This window comes from Miscanthus floridulus, chromosome 12, assembly GCF_019320115.1.
Source record: "Miscanthus floridulus cultivar M001 chromosome 12, ASM1932011v1, whole genome shotgun sequence".
NCBI classification, from domain to species: domain Eukaryota; kingdom Viridiplantae; phylum Streptophyta; class Magnoliopsida; order Poales; family Poaceae; genus Miscanthus; species Miscanthus floridulus.
The window spans coordinates 81,493,550-81,517,890 of NC_089591.1; the positions used below are offsets into that span (position 1 = coordinate 81,493,550).

Sequence of the window (24,341 nt, forward strand, 5' to 3'; positions counted from 1 at the left end):
TAGCTAAAACGACAGAGGGCACGAATCCTCACAACGGTAAAAACCAACGGGCAGATTTCAGACTTATCCGTCCAACGCCACGGCAGGATTATCAGATCGATACAAGAACAACCCGTCAAACCAAGAAGAAAGAAAGAAGAAAGAAAGGGCTACCCCACGAGGAACAAAAGAACCCAGTTATGTAAGAAAGAACTCGGTAGTCTCATGAACGACAGGGATCACAACAGAAAAGTCAAAGACAACTCAGAAGACAAGATTCGTTACATTACAAGCGACTTCAAAAAAAGAAAATTACAAATCTTACAAGACCCAACGAACTCAGCACCATGAAAAGCAAAGTAGCAAAGAGGAACACGGACACGACTAGGCTCTGGAACGACTACGTGTCCCAAATTGCTACTCGGAAGGACAAACCGCCATCAGTTACACTGTTTTCTTCAAAGGACGAACGCAGTGCATCCAAGGCGGAAATCGACAGCACGGCAGGGCAACATGGAGCATAGAAGACCGATAGGCATCTGTCTACCCAAGACCGATGTGATGCTGGATATGGTGTTGATCTGCACCGGACGGTCTCAAGATAGGCGACAAGGATCAACCCAGAACTGCCGGATGAAGGAACAAAGCCCACATCACAAGACTTCCTCCAACTACCACCACGTACATCCTGGCACAATGCTGTCGCGGGATCAGCCTACCTCTAATCCCTATCACAAGACTTCCTCCATCTACGACAAGACACACAGAAAGTACAAAACATGCCCGGGGCTGCTCTACTTCACAAACTACCATGTTCATGACCACCAAGGTTTCAACACAATATCCAATGAATGAAAACAAGCACTCAGGGACAGTATTTATAGACCAAAGGATCGGCGCACATGGACTAGGAGTACCAACGAAATAGGCCTAACAAAGGACACAGTGAAAAGACAGGACACAATAATGGACGACTCAGGCGAAAGGAAGCGGTACTCGAAGACGGGCATATTCGGAAGAATATACCAGCACAGTACAACCCATGAACAAAAGGCATTTACACTCAACCACCACCATACAACTACATCTGACAACAGCAAAACTATCAAAGAATACACCAAAACCACGCATCCGAGTTCTTCCTAAACAAAACAACACGGATATACACTCGGGGGCTTGGACGGCATCATAGCTTAAACAACACTGAGCTAGGGAGCTCGGCCTTGGTTTTCACCTATTCCTGGACGCTCGGAACCAAAGATGAAAGACCAAGAATACAAGAAACTCAAGACTACAATGACGACACATCAAGACTCTTCATCCGACTTCTTTTCTAAAAAGAACTCGGAGAAAGCACGGGGCCTACACTCAGTGAGTGCAATTCTTTGACATAAGCTCGGAGGCTGCTTACCGCAAAACTACTCGGATGATGACGTAATCCAAGCCTCGGGGACTACTTCAGAATACAAAATTTTCAAACAACATAAAGGATCAAGACCCTCCAACTTTTTGTTCCAAATAGCAAGAGGCTCGGGAGCTACACTCAGTGAGTGCACTTTTTCTTCGAAAAAGTGCACGTCACCAATAGGCTTCCTCAACGCAGATCACTTCAAGACATTACGGCAAAAAGAACCCGGAACAAGCCATGTTCGGGCGAGTTCTTTTTGATAAAATTTCAACGAACAATCAGGGCAACTTCAAGACAAGATCCTCCAGCTCCTTGTTCCAAATAGTAAGAGGCTCGGGGGCTACAACCAGAGGGATGCACTTTTTCTTCAAAAGCACTCACCACCCAAAGATCCCAAGAAGCGCTACAAGGTTTCACTCCAGAAAACGCTCGGATGATATTTTGTTCCTACTCAACAAGACCAGAAGGAGCAGAGCGAGATTTTCAGAGCTCAACCATGAAGTGCTCGGGGGCTTGTCGATGCGGGACCCACATGATACCCCATAGGGTAGAAAAAAGATCTAGTCCAACTAGGATTCTTCCCATATAATCATAGTAGTAGAACTATTAGGTAATCCTACTAGGAAATCTCATTATAAACCGACTAGGACTCTGGCCTCCTGACTATATAAAGGAGGGCAGGGCTCCTGAGAGAACAAGAACATAACACAACACAACACATTACAATCAATCCAACGCAAAGGCTAACGCCGACTGGACGTAAGGTTATTACTCGATCTACGATCGAGGACCTGAACCAGGATAAATCGACTGTCTCTTGCGTTAACCATCGAGTTCAGCACACGCCGAAGCCCGAACGTACTGCCCCGGGTACCCCCGTGGCAGGCTATCGGTGGTGAAACATCAACAGCACCACCTTAACACATTTGACGCTGACTACACAATCTTTCTGTCAAAACTTTAAAAGGTCTAGGAATTTAGCTATTTCTCTACTTATGGGTATCATTATTATGACCGTTGTACTCCTCCAACGGTCGCATATATCTTAATTAATCTTTATCTCACTCTTAATGGAGAGTATCTTTCTTAATTAAACTTGATATTCTTCCCCTCGAAATATGGCATGAACTTTACTACCATAATTTCGATAACTATTCAGAAAGCCTATAAACGAAGAGACACTTTTAACTTACTTCATTCACATAATTGTGTCATGTAAACAAAGTTATTTCTTGATCCGTTTAGGAGTACACTTTCCTTAATTCACTTTAAGAACTCAACGAGGTCTTTCATTAGCATTGCTTTTGCAAGTCACACTTGCATATTTTCTTATCTTTTGGTCAGTATTGACCATGACGATGTATTTCTATTGTGCCAAGGTTAATACTAGGACAACATAAGAGCTACCCAAACTTCTCTCGCTATGCGAGATACAAAACATGTGAATCATCACAAAACTTCTCCCGCCATGCATGATTGACTAACATAAGTACTATGTCAAAACTTCTCCCCTTGCGGGATACATCTATAAAAAAACTTAGCCATGACGACTAAAACATTCAGTTATACTTTATTTTCTAATTAAATCTTTTCATTGGTTCTAATTTAATCAGAAAATAGTAAACTAACAAAAGGACTGTCCTAAACTGGCTTGACTCAAGCCTTTCCATTCACACACCCCAGCATTGCAGCACATTGATATGCAGCCAAGTGATCTCGTCGGTTAATATAAAACATACAATATGCTTCTGCAACAATTCTATATCACTGTTGGCTAGAAAATAGAATTAATGCATAAAACTCATAAATTAACTTGAAATCCATATAACCACTCTTCATAATTAAATTCTTCCGTTGGTTCAAATTTAATTGGAAGATAATCAATACTTCATCGCAGCGAAAACATGTTAATAAAATACATTATATTAGTTCAGGAATATTTCTTGGTCCTTATCTACTCTCTGAAAAATTGACCATGTTGGTGTGAAATTTATCAGAGATTTAAAACTTAAACTTGAACTCATTATAATATTGTCATCATCAATGTTGGTCAGAAAATGATAATACCATAATCTGACTTACACAAAACAGACTACTCCTCTAATTTTAATTTTCCTGTTGGTTCTAATTTAATTAGGGGATAAACATGATCATAATTTACTAAATATAACTACTCTTCAAATCAAATTCTCCCATTGGTTCGAATTTAATTAGAAGATAATAGACTTTAAACTTTGCAGCGGAAACATAAAAAAATTCTGTATCTACTTTTCAGAAGCATTTAACTTTTCTCATCTACTCTCTGAAAAAATTAATCTGTTGGTTCAAATTTTGACAGAGATTTAAACTAGACAAAAAATCATCAAAAAAAATTGCTTCTAAAAAAGAATATAACATAACCTCAGAGTTCACTGTTCATTTGGCCTAGACTTGATGAAATATTCGTGGCCCACGTTCGCGCGCGCGCGCCCGGCGCCACGAAATCAGCCCATTAAGCACGTGCGCGCGGCTCCTCCCCCTCGCCCAGGGCGCAACCTGGCCCTGGGCCGTAAGCCAGCCCGGTCATCATCGCCCGTCCATCTTGATCGGACGGTCGTGTGCGCCGATCGGGAGAACAAAAACCCCACCCCTGCCCGGCCTGCCTCCCCAAACCCTAGAACCTCATTTCCTCCTCTCCCTTCTCTCTCTCGCGCCGCATCCTCTCTCTTGTGCCGCATAGGCGTCAGCGGTGGCGAACATGGTGGTCGTCGGCGTCGGTGAGGAAGACAGCCATCGGAGCAAGTCTGGCTCCCCTTCCTTTTCTTTCTTTCTCTTCCCTTTCCCCTTCTCTTCTCCCGATCGGCGCCCCGCCCGGCTTGCCTCCCCAAACCCTAGAACCTCATTTCCTCCTCTCCCTTTTCTCTCTCACGTCGTGTCCTCTCTCTCGCACCACACAGGCGTCAGCGGCGGCGGCCATGGTGGCCGTCGGTGTCGGTGAGGAAGGCAGCCACCAGAGCAAGTCCGCCCCCCTTCCTCCTCTTCCTTTCTCTTCCTTTCTCTTCCCTTTCCCCTTCTCTTTCTCAGCGCCGCAGTAAAAAACAACCACGACGCCACAGCAACCCATGGCGGACGGAGAAAAGGATGGTGGCGGTGCGGCTGCGGGGCTCCTCGCCAGTGCGCACACTCACCCTAGGCTGAGGTGCCGTCATTGAGCAGCCTTGCGGTTGTGCCTTGACCCCAAAGCCTGAGGCATAGGTCGCGCGGTGGCGTGACCTCCCGGCGGGCGGCTTGGGTGGTTCTTCCCGCGCGACATCAGAGCAACGCCGGCGGTGGTGACAACAGCAGGTGAGCCCCAGGTAGGCCCCTGTCCCGTCCGTCCGGTTTCTTGGAGTTTTTAAAAACCTGCTCATCTCCTTCTAAATTCGTTCTTCTTTTCTACCCCAAGACCTAGATCTACACCCTAGCGTGGCTCTTGATACCATTGATGGACTGTGAGGTCAACAGGGAGTAGATCTAGTGGGTTTACTTTACTATTGCAAGTGTATAAGCCATGGGAAAACTTAGAAGACCTGGAGAGAGAGAGAGAAAAGGAGTAGAGGGACATACCTTCAGGCTTGATAGAGTAGACGCCATGGCAGTGGGTATGCAATGCGGGCGGTGAAGTCCGGCGCGGTGGTGGCCATGCAGAGGCGATGATGAAGTCGGTGGTGGCTTCTCGTCGCTGGGAGCACGCTCTCTTTAGATTGGGTTAGGGTTAGGGTTTCTCTGTAGGAGGGTTGCGGCGGCTCAGGTCAACCTCGTACCTCATGCCCCGGCCCCAACTACCCTTTTTATGATGCTGTGCGACAGGGTCCACCAATCATAGAGTGGTTGGACGTCTCCGATCAGAGCGTTGATCCAAGGGCCCAATTAGGCCAATAGGTGAAGATCAAACTAACACCAAGATCTAACTGTAGATGCATGCTTGCTTAGAGCTGACTACTAATGCTCTGGATATTTCTGCGAGTGCAAACGAACGACTAATTCCAGTCAAAAGTAAAATCCTCTGACGAAAGTTTAGTCTGAATCTCTGAATTTTCAGTGCCAACACACTATGGCCCCGTTCGCTGGTCTGAAACTTGGCTGAAACTGGCTGGTTGTGTGAGAGAGAAACACTGTTCGGCTGGTTTGGTGAACAGTAAAATATGAGGGGGAGCAGCCGGCTGGTCTGGAACTTCCAGACCAGCGAACGACGCCTATGTTTTTCAGTAAAATATTACATACATAACAGTGATTCTAATCACAGAAAGTTATGCAAGTCACTGGGTGGAGATTTACATGTCCATGATTGCGCTAAAACGAGATGCCTGCAGTCAAATTTCGCCATGAACAAGCGGCCAAAACACTGGAACCGACGAATTTGTTTCGACCCTTTCAGGGATTTGCAGGCTGCGAAGGTTCTGGATGGATTATTGGATGGTGCCATGGTGGTGATGTGGAGAGTAGCTAGATGACTTTAATGCGCTGAAATGATGGTTTGAGTTGGTACCTGGCTGTTAGGTTCTCCTTTTCAGTTGTTGCCCTTGCTGGCCTGGCATTTCTTCTAGCTTTCCACTTTTTTTTTTTCTTTCTGCTACGGCTCTTTTACTGATTATAACTGTGCTAATTGTCCAAGTTCATATATATAAATATATGGTGCTAATACTGGTGAAGTAGTGGGTGTGCCTGTGATTACTTATTACACATAAACTGTTGCTGCCACATGGGTTGTGTTTGTGTGTGTGGGAGAGGGAGATCCACAGGTCAATGGCCATGCCACCACCTTGTTCCATGATTCTTTCTTAGTCTTCATGGAATGGTCAGTAGATGCCTCCCTGTTCTACGTTGCTACAACCTACAGCGTGGGTATGGTCACTGTTTGTCTGAAGTGAACAGTGAGCAATTCTTGACAGCAAAACTTGGGTGCATGTGCTACTGTTGGTTAAAAACACACACACACACACATCACATATTCACATATGCATCGTGTGCAGATGACAAGTCAGATATTATCAGGATTCAGGAAAGGTTTGGTTTTGCCCTGCACGCTGTGTCGCTGTTCCTCCTCTCTCTCACACTATTCCTCTTCTACCCTCCTCCCATGTGTAACGAAATGGTTAACGACAAACCAATCATCGTGGTCAAAAAAATCATCGAGATGCAATGAATCGGAGACTCCTCCCTTCAATTGTTCGCTTATGCTGAAATTTGACTTATGCTAAAATAGTGTGGAAAAAAAAAACTATATCATGATTGAAAAGTAAATGCTGAAAATAAACCTGATGTGACAACGAGAGTCCCTGATAGTTGGGCGCAGGCATGATGCGCAGAGAACATTTTCATCTTCCAGATCCTCTGCAGTTTTGCTTTTCAGGCATCAGAAACAGTGGTAGTACTATACGTCTGCGTACTTTGCTGTGAAAACTCTGCAGTTTTGCTTTTATGTGACACATGCAGAATCAGTTCTTGAGTAGTACTACAAGTCGGTACTACCTGACGTCATGTTGGAGTACTAATAAATTCAAATTTTCTGAGGCCCTGTTTAGTTCATCCTAAATCCCAACTTTAGCACCATGCAAAAAGAAGATTCCCCATCACATTAAATTTGTGGTACATGCATGGAGTACTAAATGTTGACGAAATCAAAAACTAATTGCACAGTTTGGTTGTACTTTACGAGACGAACGTTTTGAGCCTAATTAGTCAACGTCTGAACAATTATTACCAAATACAAACGAAATGCTACGGCGGCACCGATTCTGGCCTCAACTAAACGAGGGCTGAATGTTTTCAAGAGTTCTGACTAGGCAATAAGTTACCTGCCTTCTGATATTTATACCTGAATATCAAAGGATATGCTTGTAGGAGTACTCCTACATGGCCAATTCTAACTGAGGACGAGTCAAATTTTGCATAGTGCACGATTCTCCACTGTAGCATTTCGTTTGTATTTGTGAATTATTATCCAAACATTGACTAATTAGGCTCAAAAGATTCGTCTCGTAAAGTTAAAGCAAACTGTGTAATTAGTTTTTGATTTCATCTACATTTAGTACTCTATGCATGTACCACAAGTTTGATGTGACGGAAAATCTTCTTTTTGCATAGTGCACTTTTGGAGAACTAAACAAGGGTTGAAGTAAAATTTTCTGGAGATGAGACTGAAGTGGAGTGTGTCCCCCCTGTGCTCCTGAAAGTGGCATCCGAACTGCTTCAACAATCAACAGGATGCATGGCTCTTCACATCGCACTGCGAAAAGGGCCATATACTGAACCATCCCTTCTACTACTCCCAAACACAGCTGCATGATTGTGATCCGGCCGGTGAAGCAGGAGTGCTGGGCATTGCGTTGCTTTGCGTGAAAGGCAGCACCGGCAAGTCCCCCAAAAAACCAACCCCTCGGCTCTATCGCAATTTCGAAAGCGCATTTCAGGTTTTATCCTCGTCATCCACAGTCAACTTATCCATCAGAGCTGAGATCTGTGTGACCTTGTTTGGATGCGCATGTATTTATCTAAATCCACATGTATTGGAGTGGATTGGAGTAGAATTGATCTGAGGTGATCCAAACAAGGCCTATGGTGGATTCTTTCCTCTGCAGCTTCCCTAGCCTGCATAATATTATGGGCTTGCATCCATCTCAACATCAAAAGGGGGTGGCTAGATGCACTTAAATTTGTAAAGGCTAGCTACACCCCCCTGGGTGTGAGTGTGAGTTGCTAGTTTCTTACTACCTCTCGACAAGAGATGTCACCAAGCTGTGATGGCCATGCATGCTGGCAGGATCAGGGTGCAATGCAACTTCAGACAACCCATCTGGCAGCAACACCTGTGCCATGGAGGCCTTGTTTTGTGTCTGCCCTTTCGTTTGAGACTACTAGCTAGGGTCTTAGCACCTCCTCCCTAGGCTTCAATTATGGCACCTAAACTATCCATGAACAGGATCTAATCACCACTTCCACTGACCCTGCAACAGCACCCGGGTCCAGGGTATTGTACTGTTGTGGTGGTTATGGTGACAGGGCAACAACCACCCCCATCTCCATGCATGGAATACTTGCAAAACATTTCTGCATGCATGGACGATGGCTTGAAGTTTCTTCACCTGTGGCCTGTGGTTGTCAGCAGACTCATTCTAGCAACGGCTAGAGCCTCATCGGATATCCAGCGCCATCAACGTCTCTACGCAAGATGCGCTCGCACGACGCGCTCACTCCCGCGTCCAGCGCATCTACGATCCGTAAAGCGCGCGCTACTGCGCATGCCCACGCGCCCGGTTCACGTGGCGCACTCGCTCCGCTCACTGCGTTCGTCCGCTCGCATGTACAGCAAAGGCAAAAGGCCATCATGTAACCTATATATGTACACTGCCATTGATCAATACAAAGTGTCCAGTTGAGAAATTCTATTCTACATGGTATCAGCCGCTTCCTCGATTCTTAACAATCCCTTTGCTTCCTCTTCCGCCCCAATGGCGCCCTCCTCTGTTCATTCCGAGTCTTCCGACAATAGCTTCGACGCCATTCCCGTCTCTGCCTCGCAAATCCAAACTCTCTCCATCCGCCACCACATCCCTGTCATACTTGATCTGGACGACGGCAACTTTGGCCAGTGGCGCCATTTCTTCGACTCCACTCTCGGCAAGTTTGGCATCAAGGACCATGTCCGCTCGACGACTCCCGACGACGAGCGCGACGGCGAGTGGCGCATGGTGGACTCGTGCGTCGTCAACTGGATACTCGCCACCGTGTCCAAGGGCGTCTTCGACATCGTCCGTCGTGATCGCCACGACGCCTACACTCTCTGGCATGCCGTGGAGGGTCTCTTCCAGGACAATGAAATGCAGCGCGCGGTTTATCTGGAAGCCGAGCTGCGTTCCATGGTGCAAGGCGACCTGTCAATCAATGACTACTGCACCAAGCTCAAGCGGATCGCCGACCAACTGCGTGACATCGGGCACCCCGTCTCCGAGCCGAGCCAAGTGCTCAATCTTCTCCGGGGTCTCAACCCCAAATTCCGCTACGTCAAGCCGGTGATCACCTCCAAGTCACCGCCGCACACCTTCCAGAGCGCTCGTTCCTTCCTCATTCTGGAAGAACTCAGCTTCCAGCATGATGCCACCGTTGAGGCGGGTCAGGCTCTGACTGCGTCTGAAAGCATCTAGGCCCCTAGTTGGATTTCGGTGATTAATGCCAATACAAGATTACTATGACTAACGTGTGTTTTGCAGAGGCAATTAAGTTAGGTCATGGTAATGAAGATCGATTGGGCAATCGAGGTTGTCATGCCCCTACGATGGAAATCGTTTCGGTTTTCAAAGGATGGACGACAAGGTTAAGGATGACTAGTTCTAAGTGTCGATTGGAGTTGGAGAGACACTTAGAGTAGTTTAGGACTTTGTTTTTCCTTTGGCCGTACTATGAAGGGGAGTATGAACGGGTAGCTTGACCTAGTTAAGTCTAGTGAGTTAGGTGTGGTGCACACTTGTTAAAACTAGCTCTAGGTAGCTCCTATGAATGCCTAAGATCCTTTGGAGCAAACTTCATTCACACATGTTCGAAAATTGGAAGTGAATGGAGAGTCAAACACTGACCGGACGCTGGCTCCGGTGCAACCGGACGCTAGCCGCAGGGTCCGGTCAGTTCATTTGACTGAAGTGGTCAAGTCTGGTGTGACCGAACGCTGGAAGGTCATGTGACCGGACGCTGAGGGCCAGCGTCCGGTCGACTCCAGTAAGGGTCCAGACTTGGAAAAGAGTGACCGGACGCGTCCGGTCAGTGTGACCGGACCCTGTGTATCCAGCGTCCGGTCGTTTACAGTAAGCATCCAAGAGCGACCGGACGCGTCCGGTCGGTACTGACCGGACCCTGGCAGCGTCCGGTCATCTCTTGAAAACTGGTTCGCGGGTTGAACTGACCGGAGCGTCCGGTCATCACGACCGGAGCGTCCGGTCACCCCGCAGAAGCTCATAACGGTTAGTTTTTCAGGCTGCCTTATAAATAGAAGCTCCACTCGTGAGTGGAGTAACTTTTGCTCATTCTAACAGCTGAGAAACACGTTTGTGAGTGCCAAGAAGAGCAAGGTCCTAGTGAGGTGTTTGTGATTTGAGAATCCAAGAGAGTAGCCTCACTAGCAAATCAAGAGTAGCAAAGTGTGCATCCATCTTCTCATTAGGCTTCGCGTGGTCAAGTGAGAGTTCGTGCTTGTTACTCTTGGTGATCGCCATCACCTAGACGGCTTGGTGGTGATTGGGAGTTTGGTGTTCACCCGGTGAAGCTTGTGGGTGACCCAACTCAAGTTGTGAGCGGCTTTGGGTGATTCGCCGTGACGGAGTGTCGAAGAATCAACCCATAGAGAGCACTTGATCCTTGCGCGGATCAAGGGGGAGCTACACCCTTGCGTGGGTGCTCCAACGAGGACTAGTGGGGAGTGGCGACTCTTCGATACCTCGGCAAAACATCGCCGCGTTCCTCTCTCTCCCTATTTACCTTGAGCACTTACTTTAAGTATTTACTTTGAGCAATTCAATACTTGTTTTACATCCATAGAATTGCTTGCTAGAGTAAGGTTGGAATATAGGTTGTGAGTTCGTTGTGCATTAGTTTGATAGAAACACTTTTCTAGGCACAAGGGGTTAATTGGGCTATCCGTAGGATTTGTTTATTGCAAGAGAATTTAGAATTAGCCCAATTCACCCCCCCTCTTGGGCATCTTGATCCTTTCAATTGGTATCAGAGCCTCGTGCTCATGTTTTTTAAGCTTAATCGCTTAGAGCAAGATGTCTCACGGGGATGGACCTCCTCCTATCTTTGAGGGAGATGATTTTCCATATTGGAAAATCCGCATGGAGGCATACTTAGAAGCTCTAGATGTTGGAATTCTTAGAGCCGCCTCTCAAGGGTTTCCCGCACCTAGGAATGCCGCACAACTTCAAGGTGATGAAGTGAATTATGAAAAATGGAATGCAAAGGCTCGCAACACCATTTTTAGAGGCCTTTGCAAAGAGGTGTTCAATCGTGTAAGGAACCACAAAGACGCCCATGCTCTATGGTCGGACGTTTGTGCGCTCCATGAGGGAACTAAGAGTGAGCGTGAGGAACGCTATCATCTTGTGATTAAAAAGCTAAATTCTTTTGAGATGTTTCCCAAAGAAAGTGCTAATGAGATGTACTCTCGATTAAATGTTCTTGTAGAGGAAGTCAATGGGCTTGGACTAACTCAAATGTCACCATCCGATGTTGTGAGAAAAATCTTGAGTGTCCTCCCCATTGATAAATATGGGCACATTGTGACCGTGCTACATCAAGGTGATCTTTCCACCGCTACACCGACACAAATCTTGGGAAAGATCAATGCTCATGAGATGTACATGCACATCACACCACAAGATGGCTCATCCTCTACAAAGAAGAAAGAGAAGGACTTAGCATTCAAAGCTAGCCAAGACAAGCGCAAAGCAAGACTTGAGTATGAGAGCTCAAGTGATGAAGATGATGAAGAAAGCCTTGCCCTCATGGTGAAGAAGACCACCAAGATGCTAAAAAGGCTAAATAAGAGTGGCATCAAGTTTGATGGCAAGAAGAAGAAGTTCTTCACAAGCTCAAGAAGAAAGCCAATCTCCGAGATGGATTGCTACAATTGTGGCGAACTTGGCCATCTAGCTCATCAATGCACAAAGCCCAAGAAAGACAAGTTCAAGAACAAGGGCAAGAAAGATGATTCAAGTGATGAAGATGAAAAGAAGAAGAACAAGCCATACAAGAAGAGAGATGGCAAAAAGAGGGACTTCTACAAGAAGAAGAAGAGTGGCAAGGCCTACATTGTCGGTGATTGGCTCACGGACATTGATTCATCAAGTGGATCATCCGATGATGAGAGTGACGATGAAAAGGTGGCCGCCATTGCCATTGATCTTGCATCTTCACCGCCACCATCGCCATCATCCTCTACACACCTATGCCTTATGGCCAAAGGTGAACGCAAGGTAACTAAGAGTGATGATAGTAGTGATGGTGAACATGCTAGTGATGATGATAGTGATAGCGATGATGATGACTCACCTACATATGATGATCTTGTCAAAATACTAAGAAAATATACTAAGATCATTAGAAAGAGTAGAGCTACAAATGAAAAACTTGATGCTAAAAATGATTCACTCTTGGCTAAGTGTGATATATTAGAAAAGGCTAATGATGAGCTCAAAGAAACAAATGATTCTATATCATCCAAACTCAAGGAGCTAAAATCTTCTAAGAAAGAGCTTAAAGATAAAAATGATAAACTTGAGTGGGTGCACAATGAGCTTATCACTAGTCACAATAAGCTAAAAGATGAATATACAACTCTAAAAATCAATTATGACACTCTTATTATTGCACAAGAATTCTTACCAAATGAGCCACATGATGCTACTAACCATGTTGTTAAGATTGATATAGCGACCTCATGTGTTGATTTAATTGATGAGAGCATTGAGCATGGATCTAGTAGCAAGGGCAAGCAAGTGGTTGAGTGCAATGACTATGATGAGTATGTCAAGCTCAAGAGTGACAATGAGAAGCTCTTGAAAGATCTTGAAGAGATGAAAAGTCACAACACCATTGTGCTAGAAACTCTTGATCATGACAAAAAGGTGATCCTTGACAATGAGAAGCTAAAAGAAGAAATCAAGAAACTCAAGGAGGAGAAGAACAATGATATTCTCAAGGAAGAGAATAAGAAGCTCAAGTTGGAGAAAGAGCATCTCAAGGTGGGATTGAGCAAGTTTGCTAGAGGCAAGCATCTCCAAAGTGAGCTACTCATGAATACCGTCATGAAGATGGATAGAAGTGGCATTGGATATATGGCAAGTGTAGAGAAGAAGAAGGCTCAAGCTCAACACCAACAATCAAAGCCAAAGCCAAAGCCAAAGAGATGTTTTGAGTGTGGACAAGAAGGCCATTTTGCTCATGAGTGTCAAACTCCACCACCACAACCCTTGCCTAAGCATGCTAGACCCTTTGCTTTCAATGCTCACTACATGCTTAGAAAAGATTCGAGTGGAAAGATGAAAGTCATGTTCTTAGGTCCCCCCAACAAGAGTAGGCCTAAGAAAATTTGGGTGGCTAAGTCACTTGTTGAGAAGGTGAAGGGCCCTCAACAAGCTTGGATCCCTAAAGCTTGAATCTCTTGTGTGTAGGTGAACTACAAGACCGGTGGAAGTCATTGGGTTATTGATAGTGGTTGCACTCAACATATGACCGGTGATCCTCGTATGTTCACCTCACTAGATGAAGAGGTAGATGGACAAGAGAAAATAACATTTGGAGATAATTCAAAGGGCAAGGTTAAAGGATTGGGCAAAGTGGCAATATCAAATGATCATTCCATCTCCAATGTGCTCTATGTTGCTTCATTGAGCTTCAACTTGCTATCCGTTGGACAATTGTGTGATCTTGGCTTTCAATGCTTATTCACCGAGAAGGAGGTTGTTGTATCCAAGGTAGATGACAAGCAAGTGATATTCAATGGATTTAGATACAACAACTTATATCTAGTTGACTTCACCTCCGAAGATACTCATATCTCCCATGAACAAATGGTGGTACAAGCACAAGATGTTGATGCTCCACAACCTCCTCCTCAAGTGGTCAATAGAAGAAATACACCTCTCCTACAAGATCATCCACAAGATCTCATCATAGGGAGTCCAACAAAGGGGGTGATGACTCGATCTCAAAAACTTACTTCATTTATTGCTCATCACTCCTTTGTCTCTTGCTATGAGCCTACCAAGGTAGAAGATGCTCTTAAAGATCCGGATTGGATCAATGCCATGCATGAAGAGTTGAACAACTTCACTCGCAATGAAGTTTGGAATCTTGAAGAGCGACCAAAAGATGCAAGAGTCATTGGAACAAAGTGGGTTTTCCGCAACAAGCAAGATGATCAAGGTGTTGTTGTGAGGAACAAGGCAAGACTAGTGGCAAAGGGGTTCTCTCAAGTTGAAGGTCTAGATTTTGGAGAAACCTTTGCACCGGTTGCAAGATTAGAAGCCATCCGTATCCTTCTTGCATATGCATCACATCATGAAATGAAACTATATCAAATGGATGTGAAAAGTGCATTCTTAAATGGCTTTATTAATGAACTAGTCTATATTGATCAACCTCCCGGGTTTGAAGACCCTAGATATCCTAATCATGTTTATAGGTTGTCCAAGGCACTATATGGGCTTAAGCAAGCCCCAAGAGCTTGGTATGAGCGCCTTCGGGATTTCCTTATTGAGAAGGGCTTCACCATTGGGAAGGTCGACACCACACTATTCACCAAGAAGCTTGATGGGCATATCTTCATTTGTCAAGTATATGTTGATGATATCATCTTTGGATCATCAAATGAAGACTCATGCAAAGAATTTGGTGAATTGATGTCTAAGGAGTTCGAGATGTCAATGATTGGTGAGCTTACATTCTTTCTTGGTTTTCAAGTCAAGCAAATGAAAGAAGGCATCTTCATCTCTCAAGAGAAATACATAAAAGATCTTCTCAAGAGATTCAAGATGGATGAATGTAAGCCAATCAAGACCCCAATGCCTACCAATGGACATCTCGACCTAGATGAGGGAGGTAACTCGGTTGATCAAACTCTCTACCGTTCTATGATTGGTAGCTTGTTATATTTAACCGCATCTAGGCCCGACATCATGTTTAGTGTGTGTATGTGTGCTAGATTTCAAGCTAGTCCTAAGGAAACACATTTAATTGCCGTAAAAAGAATCCTTAGGTATCTTAAGCACACACCAAGCATTGGCCTTTGGTATCCCAAAGGAGCTTTATTTGAATTACTTGGCTATTCCGATTCGGACTACGCCGGATGCAAAGTTGATAGAAAGAGCACATCCGGAGGGTGCCATTTGCTTGGTAGATCACTTGTGTCTTGGTCCTCCAAGAAATAAAATAGTGTGGCTTTGTCCACCGCCGAAGCGGAATACATTGCCGCGGGTGCTTGTTGTGCACAAATATTATACATGAAACAAACTTTACTAGACTATGGAGTAGTTCTAGAGAAAGTACCTCTTTTGTGCGACAATGAAAGTGCGGTAAAACTTGCAAATAATCCGGTTCAACACTCTCGCACCAAGCATATAGATATCCGCCATCACTTTCTAAGAGATCATGTAGCTAAAAATGATATATCACTAGAAGGTGTAAGATCCGAAGATCAACTAGCGGATATCTTCACTAAACCGCTAGATGAAGCTACATTTTGTAGATTGCGGAACGAGCTCAATGTACTTGATTTTTGTAACTTCACTAAAAATTGAGCTTGTGTTGTCCCTTGCATTCATTGTAAAATACAACATGTTTAATTTGTGGCAATACATATAGGGCTTGTCTAACATGGTTAAGATAACCGCCGAAAAGCGTGTGAAGAAGCTTAACCTTGGATCAAACTTGACAAGCAACTAGATTTACTTACAAGTATTACATATGCATGAATGTTGTTTTGTCATTTTGTTCCAGTTGCTCTCTTGTTGCCTATTTTCTTAAAAAGAATTATAGCCTAAGGCAAAATATTTTGAAAAATATGAGGGTTTGAGAGAGGTCACTCACATCAGTCCCAATTGGTGTTTATTTGGATCTTATTCAAGTTGGGACTTGATTGGGAACAGGTAGCGCGAAGGTATGTTGAAGAATTGCTGGGAAAGGTGCACCGGACGCTGCACCGGACGCTGCTGTCCAGCGTCCGGTCAGTTCACAGGAAGTGAACTGCTGTTGAAGGAGTGACCGGACGCTGCGTCTGTGCGTCCGGTCAGAAAAGGCTCAGCGTCCGGTCGATCGAAGGATGACAAAGTTGTACTGACCGGACCCTGCCTGCGTCCGGTCATGGACCACCGGACGCGTCCGGTCGCGATTCCAGAGGATTTGGACCTCTCTGGAATCGACCGGACGCTGGGTGGTAGCGTCCGGTCGCTACCACCGGAGCGTCCGGTCAGTGGATCTCGCGCGACTTCATGTCTCTGTTTCGATTTCCTTTTCTGTCACGGTTTGGGGGATTATATTAACGGGCCTTCAAGCTTTTCTCTCCTCTGACCTAACCAGCGCCGCCACCTCCTCGCGCCCAATCTCGCGCACGCGCCGCCGCTGCCTCACCTGCGCCCGCGCCTCCGTGCGCCTGCCTTGCCGCACCGTTGCGCCGCCGTCTCCTCGCGCCTCACCTGCGCCCGCGCCTCCGTGCGCCTGCCTAGCCGCGCCGTCGTGTCTTCGCCTCGCCGCGCCTCCACGCTCGGCCCCCCCGCTCGCCAGTCGCGCTCCAGCCGAGCCACCGCGCCAGCTCGCCTCTGCTGCACCTCGCCGGTCACCTCGGGCCCAAGCTCGCTGCCCAATCATTGCCTAGGGCTATCCTCCCATTGATTGGTATGGAAATCTTTGTGTTTCAATCTTGATCTCAAAATTGTGACCTAGATCAAATTCTAATCGCTCTGATTCCCCATTGCATTCAGGGCATTTGACCTAACCCTAGCCCGGTTCCGAGGATCCCCCGCATGACAACTTACCTCTTCTCGGTTCGCGGTTCGTCAGGTAGAAAGCCATACGATTCAATTTCGCATCTACATTGCTTTCTCTATTAGGATTTCGCATCTATTAGATATATGGTATTTATTTGTATATCCATCTATTCTATCGTGCAGCGAGTCGGTTCCGTTGTGTTTCGTCTGGCAGTTGGCAGTAAACTCGGAGCCAAGCTCACGAGTAAGGATCGAGGCCAAGCCTCGAAAGCAGCAGTTTGACAGTTGATCTTCATCAGCGACAGTTCACCATCTTGTCAGTTCAGATGGCTCGCACCAAGAATGTTGGTGGTGGTCCAGGTGATGATGATCGGAGGCCCCCGCCTCGTCAGCCAGCCGGATCCAAAGGCAAGTCAACCAAGCAAGTAACATCCAAGAAGCGGAAGTACCCCGACGCAGAGACAGCAAGAGCAGCAGCTGTTGCAGAGGCCGCAGAGCGTGCCGAGAGAGGTGGTACCCGCAGCGGAGTTGTCATTGCAGATCAGCCAGTTTCACCCGCAGTCAGAGCTGCGATTGAGGAGGCTGAGCGTCGTCATGGTAGTCCAGCTGGGACTGCCACGTTGGCAGGACGACGGGTTGCCATTGAGGAGGGTCCGTCAGCACAGCAGCAGCCCCCACCAGCAGAGCCTCAGCCAGCCCAGGAGACTCAGGAGAGTCAGGAGACCGAGCCGGCACCTCAGCTACGTCGCTCGAGTCGCACCAGTGCTGCAGTTCCACCGAGGCCAGTTACACGGCGCAGGGGTTCACGTCCTCCGCCCAGACCTCAGGGTCTGCCTCCAGTGGTTCACCTCGACTTGAGGGCCGCTACAGCCAGGCAGGTTCAGCAGCTGCGGTTTGTTGAGTTTGAGGTATGGTTTCCTCCGAGGAGGGATGAGAGAGCAGCTGAGGGGTTCTACACGCCACTGCATGAGGATTTCTACAATGCATATCTTAACAGTGGGGCAGTGTTCAGATCACAGAGGGTCTGTCAGATAGAGTCCATTGTGGCAGCAGCCGGAGAGGGCATTCGGCAATACTTGTCATATTTACCAGGATTGTCAGATCTGATTGGACGGACGGGGATATATGTACCATCTTGGGTCCGTCAGTTTTATGCCTCACTCTACATCGATCCCCATCACAGATTCATTCACTTTGCTTTCAACGGCAAAGACCACAGAGTGACTAGTGGCAGAGCCAGGGAGATACTGAGACTACAGGAGCAACCTATAAAGATGCATGAGGTTTGCTATGGACAGCAGGGACCTCCCAGGCGTCCCCATGGAGGGTTGGTACCCCCTACAGACTTAGTGCGGCATTGCTTCAAGGAGCCATTTGGTGAGGGGTCGAGCAGGAACCCCAGTGACTTGACTCCTACAGCGAGGATACTAGAGGCCATCATCAGGAGGACACTGCTTCCCAGGTTGGGATACAGGGAGGGCCTAACTCGCTTACAGCTCTGGCTTCTCAATGTCATCATGCAGATGACAGTGTTTGACATCTGGGACCTCCTTCTTTCAGAGATGGAGGATACTATAGCTGAGGGATTCAAGGGTCGCAGGCAGCTTCCCTATGCTCACTGGATCACTTTCCTCATCCGCAGAGTTGTGATGGATAAGCCCCCTGGCATGATGGATGAGTATACAGGTGCCACCACAGAGTTCCCAGCTTACAACCTGTCACAGCGGATCAGACACGCCACTCCTCAGGCTCCCAGTCAGCCTAGCCGTCGCCCTAACATGCCAGAGTCTGCAGCTCAGCAGGATGAGATCATCAGAGGGATTGCAGCCACTGAGGAGGAGGAGTTAGAGGCACAGCAGGAGGTGAGCGAGTACAGTGATAGCTCCGACGACGACTACCAGCCTATACCTCAGATGCCTCCACGCCGACACGATGCAGAGGCAGGTAGCTCCAGTTCTGCTCCACCTGCTCCTCAGACAGACCCAGCTCTCATTGCTATTCTTGAGCGGATGCAGCAGGATCAGACACGACAGGCATAGGAGACAGCTGCCAACTTCGCACAGTTTCAGGCTCGTCAGGACGAGTTCCAGCGGCAGCAGCAGCTCCTTCAGCACCAGCAGTTACTTATGTAGCAGCAGCTCATGGGATTCATGCAGCATGTAGTGACAGCTATTGGGGTCCCAATGCCACAGCCTTCGCCCCAGCTTGCACAGCCTCCTACCACTTCGACGACTCCAGCAATACAACCCATCGGGCTTCAGAGTCAGGGACAGCCTCCAGTTCAGTTCCCGTCACCTCCAGTACAGGTGTCCCAGTGGTTAGCCTCACCGGGTGTTGCCCCGCAGTTCACGCCTTTTCAGACGGGCTTTACACCAGAGCAGTCTTCCTCGTTGTTCGTGCCTGAGTCGTCAGTCTCCAGGAGTCTTGGAGCATCATTCAGCGAGTTGACCGGCATGCCTACTCCGCCTCACATGCATACTGCCGGTCCATCTACAGCAGCTCCAGCTATCATGACTACTCAGAGGCTCCCCTCGTCTGTCGCCTCGTCAGATCCTACGACAGACTTACTTGCAGCGTCACAGGCAGCACCAGCCCCAGCTCAGACCCAGACCGCTTCAGCGACACTTCCTGCTTCAGAGGGTCAGTCAGTTCAGAGCTCAGGATCAGATGATGATGCCGCCCAGTTCCATCTTGCTCCACGTACTTCAGCGCCCGACTCATCCGCTGCAGCCCCGCCGTCCGACCCTTAGGTTTTGGTGTTTGATGCCAAAGGGGGAGAGGGTTTGAGTATGTAGACTCAGGGGGAGCGAGTTTTAGGGGGAGCTAGTTATCTAGTATTAGCTTATTATATACATTTGGAGTTTCATTTGTGTGATACACTATTACTTATGCATTCGTGTGTTTACTTTCATGCATACTATTATATATATGTGATAGTGCTATCTACGTGATTGTGATATTTGACATGTGTGATTTCTACTTTGCTTTATCTATATGTCATATCACTTGAGTAATGCTCATTTGCCCTTTGCTTCCGCGGTTATACTTCGAAGCAAATGAGCTTTGTAATTAGTACTCATGCTTAATTCATATCCTTTGCGTACATTGTCCTGGCTTGGGTCATATAAGCTTGACTAACTCCTCTGTTCTTATTTGACAAAAGCTTAATATGAACCAAGCCCGTCAAAAACCTCACTCCATAACATACTCGAGGTGGTATTGTCATCAATCACCAAAAAGGGGGAGATTGAAAGCATCTAGGCCCCTAGTTGGATTTCGGTGATTAATGCCAATACAAGATTACTATGACTAACGTGTGTTTTGCAGAGGCAATTAAGTTAGGTCATGGTAATGAAGATCGATTGGGCAATCGAGGTTGTCATGCCCCTACGATGGAAATTGTTTTGGTTTTCAAAGGATGGACGACAAGGTTAAGGATGACTAGTTCTAAGTGTCGATTGGAGTTGGAGAGACACTTAGAGTAGTTTAGGACTTTGTTTTTCCTTTGGCCGTACTATGAAGGGGAGTATGAATGGGTAGCTTGACCTAGTTAAGTCTAGTGAGTTAGGTGTGGTGCACACTTGTTAAAACTAGCTCTAGGTAGCTCCTATGAATGCCTAAGATCCTTTGGAGCAAACTTCATTCACACATGTTCGAAAATTGGAAGTGAATGGAGAGTCAAACACTGACCGGACGCTGGCTCCGGTGCAACCGGACGCTAGCCACAGGGTCCGGTCAGTTCATTTGACTGAAGTGGTCAAGTCTGGTGTGACCGGACGCTGGAAGGTCATGTGACCGGACGCTGAGGGCCAGCGTCCGGTCGACTCCAGTAAGGGTCCAGACTTGGAAAAGAGTGACCGGACGCGTCCGGTCAGTGTGACCGGACCCTGTGTATCCAGCGTCCGGTCGTTTACAGTAAGCATCCAAGAGCGACCGGACGCGTCCGGTCGGTACTGACCGGACCCTGGCAGCGTCCGGTCATCTCTTGAAAACTGGTTCGCGGGTTGAACTGACCGGAGCGTCTGGTCATCACGACCGGAGCGTCTGGTCACCCCGCAGAAGCTCATAACGGTTAGTTTTTCAGGCTGCCTTATAAATAGAAGCTCCACTCGTGAGTGGAGTAACTTTTGCTCATTCTAACAGCTGAGAAACACGTTTGTGAGTGCCAAGAAGAGCAAGGTCCTAGTGAGGTGTTTGTGATTTGAGAATCCAAGAGAGTAGCCTCACTAGCAAATCAAGAGTAGCAAAGTGTGCATCCATCTTCTCATTAGGCTTCGCGTGGTCAAGTGAGAGTTCGTGCTTGTTACTCTTGGTGATCGCCATCACCTAGACGGCTTGGTGGTGATTGGGAGTTTGGTGTTCACCCGGTGAAGCTTGTGGGTGACCCAACTCAAGTTGTGAGCGGCTTTGGGTGATTCGCCGTGACGGAGTGTCGAAGAATCAACCCATAGAGAGCACTTGATCCTTGCGCGGATCAAGGGGGAGCTACACCCTTGCGTGGGTGCTCCAACGAGGACTAGTGGGGAGTGGCGACTCTTCGATACCTCGGCAAAACATCGCCGCGTTCCTCTCTCTCCCTATTTACCTTGAGCACTTACTTTGAGTATTTACTTTGAGCAATTCAATACTTGTTTTACATCCATAGAATTGCTTGCTAGAGTAAGGTTGGAATATAGGTTGTGAGTTCGTTGTGCATTAGTTTGATAGAAACACTTTTCTAGGCACAAGGGTTAATTGGGCTATCCGTAGGATTTGTTTATTGCAAGAGAATTTAGAATTAGCCCAATTCACCCCCCTCTTGGGCATCTTGATCCTTTCAGCGTCTCATGGCACAAACAACGGCGGTTCCTCATCGTCGTCCTCCGGCTCCAAGGATGTCTCCGCCGGCTCTTCTGCTCCGCGCCGCATCGGGAACACCTACAACGGCGGAAATCGCTCCAACAATAGCAACGATCGCCGTCGCGGTAATGGTGGCGGCCGGAACAATGCCGGCGGCGGCTCCCGTTCCAACAACTCCTCCACGCCATGGACCGCAGGTTACAACCCATGGCAAGGCATGGTTCAGGCATGGCCAATGCCCTTCCGTGCCCCCGGCGCCGGCGTTCTGGGCCCTCGGCCTCCGTTCCAACCTCAACAGGCTATGATGGCGTCACATCTTCAGTCTCCACCGCCGAGCGCCTCCACCAACTCCTTCAACACCGGTGACCTCTACGCGGCACTCAACTACGCCGGCGCACCGCATCAGACGTCGTCCGACTGGTACTTTGACATTGGCGCGACGTCGCATATGTCCTCAAACTCTGGTAACTTTCATCCTTCCAATCTTAAACCTTCCTCTTCTACTATAACAGTTGGTAATGGTGCTCAGATGGCTGCCACACATCGTGCACACACATTCATCCCAACTGCCATCTCTCCTCTTCAATTGAATGATGTTCTTGTTTCTCCATCACTTGTCAAGAATTTAGTTTCTGTTCGCCGTCTTACACGTGACAATAACGTCTCAATTGAATTTGACCCCTCTGGTTTCTCCATCAAGGATCTTCTCACCAGGGCGGAGATGCTCCGATGTGAGAGCACCGGCGATCTCTATCCACTACGACTTCCACAGCATCAAGCTCTTACTGCATCTTCATCAGGCTCCTTGTGGCATCAGCGATTGGGGCACCCCGGAAACCCAGTCATGCATCAGCTTTTGCAGTCTTTTCCTTTCCATTGTAATAAAACTGATGCTCACACATGTTCATCATGTCAACTAGGAAAGCATACTCATTTGTCATTTACTGAATCTACTTCACAGTCCTATTTTCCGTTTCAACTTGTGCATTCAGACGTTTGGACGTCACCTGTTTTCAGCCATTCTGGATACAAATACTATGTTATTTTCCTAGATGATTACACTCACTATCTATGGACTATTCCTCTACGTAGCAAGTCTGATGTTTTCCACACTATTCGAGCGTTTATCTCATATGTTCACACTCAGTTCAGATTGCCTATTCTTGCTCTCCAGACTAACAATGGCCGCGAGTTTGACTCAACAGCCATGCGTCTCTTCCTCTCCTCTCTCGGCACCCAGCTCCGCTTATCCTGTCCATATACATCCCAGCAGAATGGGAAAGCCGAGCGAACTCTTCGCACCGTTAACGATTGTCTTCGTACATTGCTAATTCATAGTGCAGCTCCTTTGGCATTCTAGGCCGAAGCACTCGCCACGGCGACTTATTTGATCAACCGTCGACCATGCCGTGCCACCGGGTCTTCTTCACCATATGCCCTGCTCTTCGGTGTCGCGCCAAGCTATCAAGAGCTTCGTACCTTCGGCTGCCTGTGCTATCCCAACTTGATCGCTACTTCACCACACAAGCTCGCGGCACGCTCGACGCCGTGTGTGTTCATCGGGTACCCGGCAGATCATCGCGGCTACAGATGCTACAACATCGACACCGGTCGTGTCATCACCTCGAGGCACATTGTCTTCGACGACACCATCTTCCCATTCCGCGCCATCCCTTGTGATACAGCGCGGCCAGCAGCATCACATCCCACTCCATTCGAAGACGACGACATCCCCGACCTTGCTCGTACACTGCCGCGTCATCCAACGCGGGCGCGCAACGAGCGTCGTGCGCACGCACCTGCGGGCATCATCGACAACACGCCTCCCACGCCACCAGGCCCAACGAGCCATTCACCGCCGTCATCACCAACATGCTCGACGAGCTGCTCCGGCGCCACCCCAGTCGCGACGTCATCCACGGAGACTGCGCCCGCTCCAACGCCTCCACCACCTGTGCAGCACGGTCACCCGATGGTGACCAGAGCTCACGCGGGCATCTACAAGCCGAACCCGAAGTACGCACTGGCGGTCGTGGACACCATCTTGCCGATCCCTCGCAGCGTCCGCTCCGCCGTGAAGGACCCGCACTGGTACGCCGCGATGAAAACTGAGTTTGATGCCTTGCAGGCCAACAAAACCTGGACACTCGTGCCACGGCCTCCAGGCGCTCAGGTGATCACCGGGAAGTGGGTGTTCCGGCACAAAATGAAAGCCGACGGCACCCTCGAACGATACAAAGCTCGATGGGTCGTTCGGGGATTCAATCAGCGCCCGGGCATTGATTTCGGCGAAACCTTCTCGCCGGTGATCAAACCAGCCATGATCCGTACGGTGCTCACACTTGTCGCTAGCAAGAACTGGCCGGCGCACCAACTTGACGTCTCCAACGCCTTTCTGCACGGCAATCTTCAGGAACGGATCTACAGTCAGCAACCGACCGGCTTCATCGACCACGCACGACCCGACGACGTCTGCCTCCTCTCCCGTTCCCTCTACGGCCTTCGACAAGCACCGCGGGCATGGTTCGACCGCTTCGTCGCGCACGTCACCTCCCTCGGCTTTGTGCAATCGAGGGCCGACACGTCCCTGTTCATCTACAACCGGAACAGCGCCGCAGCTTATT

The 24,341-nt window shown here is 47.9% G+C and overlaps 1 pseudogene; it reads left to right on the forward strand.

Annotated features, from left to right (window-relative positions):
- Positions 1-8,856: 8,856 nt before the first annotated feature.
- On the forward strand, positions 8,857-22,452 carry LOC136496240 (uncharacterized; annotated as a pseudogene).
- The last annotated feature ends 1,889 nt before the right edge of the window (positions 22,453-24,341 follow it).